The sequence below is a fragment of the Humulus lupulus genome, chromosome 6 (assembly GCF_963169125.1).
Source record: "Humulus lupulus chromosome 6, drHumLupu1.1, whole genome shotgun sequence".
NCBI lineage: Eukaryota > Viridiplantae > Streptophyta > Magnoliopsida > Rosales > Cannabaceae > Humulus > Humulus lupulus.
In genome coordinates this window covers 160,530,043-160,536,042 of record NC_084798.1, presented here as the reverse complement: position 1 = coordinate 160,536,042, position 6,000 = coordinate 160,530,043, and positions in this window count along the sequence as shown.

Here is a 6,000-nt window from a genome sequence, read left to right as displayed (position 1 = left end):
GCCGGGGATTGAAAACTAAAATTTTGTATTATCAGCTATTTTGCAATTTATTTCTGTTTGTTTTTAAATCGGTTTGTTCTGGCTGTATACTTTCAGGTTTCATCTAGTGCATGAACAAACAAGACGACTTTGAACTTGCTCCTATTGACCCCGAGATTGAACGTACTTTCAGAAAAAGGAGAAAGGCTCAAAAGGCTAAAAGCCGAGGCACTATGGCTGAACATGTTGATGACGAAGGGGATGCCCAGAATGTAATTAATCCTATTGTTTTGGCGAATGATAGAGCCAGAGCAATACGGGAATACGCTGCCCCCATGCTAATTCTCTGGCTATCAGCCTCGCACTATAAATCTGTCCCGGACCTTTCCGGCTTAAAGCATCAACTACCACGTTGGCCTTTCCTAGATGGTAGAAAATCTCACAATCATAATCTTTTACTAACTCCAGCCAATGCCTTTGTCTCATCTTCAAATCTTTCTGCGTGAAGAAGTACTTTAGGCTCTTGTGGTCAGTATAATTCTCACACTTCTCCCGATAAAGGTAATGCCTCCATACCTTCAAAGCAAAGACCACAGCCGCCAACTCTAAATCATGAGTGGGATATCTCTGTTCATACTCCTACAGCTGACATGAAGCATAAGCAATCACCTTTCCTAGCTGCATCAGAACACAACCCAAACCTTGATGTGAGGCATCACAGTAAATCACAAACTTCTCCTAATTTGTTGGAAAACTTAGAACTGGAGCTGTAATCAACCTCTGCTTCAGTTGTTGGAAGCTATTCTCACACCTGTCTAGCCACACAAACTTCTGATTCTTATGTGTCAGCTCAGTCAATGAAGTAGCAATCTTAGAGAACCCTTCCACGAAACGTCTGTAATAACCTTCCAACCCAAGGAAACTCCTCACCTCAGAAGCATTCTTTGGCCTTGGCCAATATCTGATTGCCTCGATCTTGGCTGGATCTACCTTAATCCCCTCCTTACTAACAATGTGCCCAAGGAAAGATACCTAAGATAACCAGAACTCACATTTCTTAAACTTTGCAAACACTCTGTGCTCCCTCAGTCTCTGTAGAACCAACCTCAGATGTTGCTCATGCTCTGACTCTGACTGAGAATAAACCAGGATATCATCGATGAAGACGATCACAAACTGGTCCAGATAATCCTTGAACACTCTGTTCATCAAATCCATAAAAGCAGCTGGGGCATTAGTCAATCCAAAAGACATGACTAAGAACTCATAATGCCCATATCTAGTGTGAAAAGCAGTCTTTGGTATGTCTCCCTCCTTGACCCTCAAATGATGATAACCAGAACGAAGGTCTATCTTTGAGAATACCCTTTTACCCTAAAACTAATCAAACAGATCATCTATCCTTGGCAAAGGATACTTGTTCTTAATTGTTAACTTATTCAGTTCTATGTCATCAATGCACATCCTCAGAGAACCATCCTTCTTCTTCACAAACAGAATTGGCGCACCCCATGGTGAGAAACTAGGTCTGATAAAACCCAAATCCAACAGCTCTTGCAACTGTACTTTCAATTCTTTTAACTAAGATGGGGCCATTATGTAAGGTGCTCTAGACACTGGCTCCGTCCCTAGTGTCAGTTCTATCACAAATTCACTCTCTTTGTGTGGTGGCAACCCTAGTAAATCTTCTGGAAACACATCCAGGAATTCATAGACTAATCTCGTCTCTTCTGGTCTCACTGGCATGACTTGAGTGGTGTCCACCACACTAGCTAAGAATCCTATGCAACCCCCTTGCAATAGATCTCTATCCCTAAAAAAATCATAGGTATATGGGGTCCATGCACAGTACCAACAAACACAAAAGAATCCTCACCTTCAGGCTCAAAGGTGACCATCTTCCTTCTGTAATCTATGGTTGCCCCATACTTCACTAACCAATCCATACCAAGAATCATGTACAACTCAGTCATAACTAACTCTATCAAATCCACTCACAACTCTCTTCCTCCACTATCATTGGCAAAGATCTAACCCATCTCCTGGATACCACTAACTTCACAGTGGGTAATAAGGTTCCAAACCCCACAGCATAATAATCACAGGGTCAACACAGTCTATCAATAATTCTACTAGCAACAAAAGAATGTGTAGCACCAGAATCAATCAAAACAGTATAAGGGGTTCCAAGACTAAGAAGCTGACTTGTAACTACTGAGGGTGAAGCCTCAGCTTCTTCTTGTGTCAATGCGAACACTCGAGCTGGGGTCGATCTGTCCGATTTCCTGGGTTCTTCCTTTCTTGCTTTAGGGCAATCTTTCTTGAGATGACCCACTACTCCACATAAAAAGCAGGCCTTTGCCCTACACTCTCCCAAATGGAACCTCTTGCACCTAGGGCATTCTGGATAAGTCTTTTAGGCCTCACTGCCACCCTGATGACCCATTGAAATACCACAGGGTCGCCTATCAGGATCTGGGGCTGGGAAGGTATCAGGAACCTTTCTCTTCTGATCACTGGGGCCTCCACCCCTACCAGAACCTATAAACGGAGGACCTGTCCTCCTAAACTCTTTTCTGGCTGCATTGTCTTGCCAGATCTTATTCTTTGCACTCTCAGCTATGAGTGCCTTCTCAACCACCTGTGCATAGGTAGTAACCCCAGCCACAGTGGTAATACAAACATCCCAGGCTAGTCTAGGTTGTAGCCCCCCGAGAAACCTCTCCCTTCTGGTCCCATCAGTGGGCACCAACTCCATGGAAAACTTTTCCAATCGATCAAACTTCAGAGCATATTCAGTCACTGATAAACTCCCTTGAAGTAATTTGATAAACTCTTCCGCTTTAGCAGCCCTGATGGCATCATTATAATACTTTTCATTAAATAGAGTATGAAACTCTTCCCAACACAGGGCATTGATGTTTCTGGTCTGGGATATAACTTCCCACCAAATTTGGGCATCCTCCCGAAACATATACGTGGCACATGCCACCCTCTCATTACTAGTCACCCTCATAAAGTCAAGGATGGTGGTAATCATACTCATCCATTGTTATGCCTTTGCTGGATCTGCACTACCCTAAAAAACTGGAGGTTGCTGTTTCCTGAACCTTTCATAAAGAGGTTCCCATTTGCTACCAACCTCTGGCAGCTGCTCAACTGTTGGCACCGATAAAGGTGGTGCCTTAGGTAAAACGTTCCCTGCAGGAACTTGCTGCTGTCTCAAGAGGCAGATTTCTTCTTCTCAAAACTCTGGCTTGCAGGTCATTAAACAACTGTTGCCAGTTATCAAGATCTGGCTGTGGAATCTGATTCTGGTCATTCTCTTGACCCTGCTTATTATTATGGCCTTGATCTTCCTGACCAGTTGATGAATCTGTCTGTCTTGGAATCATTCTTATAACTTAAACCTTGTTGAAACAATCAACGCGGCCAGTTAAGTAGTGATAACTGATCCTCTTGCCGCCTCACGGTCCTAGAACAATAGATAATCACCCATATTCCACAATTATACAGATATACAAATGGATACATGATCATAGAATTTAGCATTTAACACGTATCCGTTGATAATTCACCATGAACAATACTAATAAGCATGTTCTAGCAATATCAGTACTAATAAGCACGTTCTTGCTGATGATGCAGTAGTCAAGGCCCAGCCTTATCAATGTATTTCATCTAGACAGGTAAAGCATTTATACGTTATTTAAGTAGTTAAATATATAACCACATAAATAGTTACCAAAACATGAGTCGAGCTTGACTTTAGTGACGAGTGTACATGCTCAGCCTGTCTACAGGAACCCTAAACCTTGGCATGTTCTAATACCAAGTTGTAACGCCCTTGTTACTCCAAGACAGTTACTATGAGCTTTGAACCGTGCTTAACTCGCTAATCGATTCATTTGGTTATAAACATGCATCTAGGTGTTATTAACAGGAAAAGGTGAAAAACTTGATTAAAAAGGAAAGGATATATTTTATTTAAAACATAAAACTGTTAATGGCCCCATAAAAGTGTTTATAAGTTATTTACAATCCAAAACAGTCATTACAGTGTAAAATTACAACCCGTCGAACTAAGCGACAAAAATAGGGTTAACCCCTAGTTCCTCCGAGAAACTCCTTGGCTGTGGTGGTCAAGCGGCCACATATGTACACATCACCACCTAAGCTCTCCACTCAAGGCTGGGTGGGCTTTTCTTTTCATTTTCCTGCACCACATAGCACCCGTGAGCCAAGGCTTAGCAAGAAAACTCATTACTGCATGTATATAATTTTCAGATGATGATTATGATAATCATCCAGAGCTTATAGCCCTAAATAGATGAGTGACTGTTGTGTAAGTCACTAATGTGGGTTTCACACCCTTAGCAAATGAGTGACCATGGAGTCACTAGTTTAAACCAGATGAGTGACTAATGAGTGAGTCATTAATGTGGTCCAAATTAGTGACCATGGAGTCACTAATGTGGGTTTCACACCCTTATCCATGTGACGATGCAGTAACCTGGGCCTTCTAGCCCTAGCTCTGAGTGACTAGCCATTAGATTAGACAAGTGCTTTTAGTTTTCATCGAACTTGAGGTCAGTCAAGCATTAATGCTCATGATGAGTCATTCAATGCTTATGTAGATTAGATCTAATCTTTTTGGCTTGCGCTAAATGCGCTAAAACCGTTCTTGACTCTTAAGCCAATACCATATGAACAGTGTTCAGTACTACTACCAAACTTGATTAGTAAGGCACAACTTCATAGTTAATACCGACACCATTTCCGATTCTGACTAATAAGTCAGTTCCATTCACAAATAAGCAAGATTGCTAAGCATTTAATATGCAATCAATGTCCACATATATGTCACTCAACATGGCTCATGAATAACCATGTTGTCACATATGGGGTGCAGTTTTCTTACCTCTAGTTTGAGTGAGAAATAATACAAGAACGACCCTCAAGAACGATTGACCATTTGATTCCTTAGCGGTCACCTAGTCATAAAAAAATATAACCTCCATCAATGAAAAATAACCATGAAAGGTTCTTGACCTAAACCTCACTCCTGGGACCCCGAATTGTACCCAAACAGTGAGTAGGTTCGATCCCGAGCCAAAAACCCTCAAAAGTTCCCAAAACAAGAATTTGGAAAAGCAGGGTAGCATTACAACGCTACCCCCCTAGCGCCCCAGTGCTACAAGCATGGAAGAATGCCCCTGGCTAGCGCTGTAGTGCCCATAGCTGGGCGCTGTAGTTTCTCCCTGAGTTTTTCAACCCTAGTTTTTCCCTCCTTCCACTCCTCCATTTCAAATCTAAAAAACAAGCTTCCAAACCTCATTCAAACTCCCAAATGAACCCAAATACCATATACACAAGTCCTAGGCATCATAACCCAAGAAATCATAGTCAATAACTCCCATCAATCCTCAATATACAATCTAGAAATCCAAGCCGAAATACAATAGAAAAATAGAGCAAAACTTGAGTTTTAATGGCTAGAAACTTACTTGAATCTCAGTATAGAACCCTCTTCAGTGGTGGAACACAACCCTAAGCCCTTAAGGTTCCCTTCCCTAGCTTCAATCCTCAAAAATCCAAAGAGAAAAAGAGAAGAAAATGGTGTACGGGAGAAGAAGATGAATGCTCTGTTTTACTTCAGCTTCTACAACCTTCAAATGGATATATTTATCCTTAGGGTGAAAAGACTATATTTCCCCTAAGCTTAATTAAAACCATAAACATCCTCCAAGGGCAAAATCGTCCTTTCCCGCCTATCTCGTTAATCATAATTAACACCTCCAATTCCCGTTATTTCCAATATTCTCAAATACCAATAAACCATATCCCATTTCCCCTTTAATTCTCGGTAACGTTCTAATTACCAAATTACCCTGAGCCCCAAATTCAACCCCGTTATGACCAAATCGCTAACTTGCACTCAAAGATCATCTCATGCTGAATGGCTCGAAAAAATCCACTTTATAATGTGGCCTCATCAATAGATCACCAACATGCATGAAA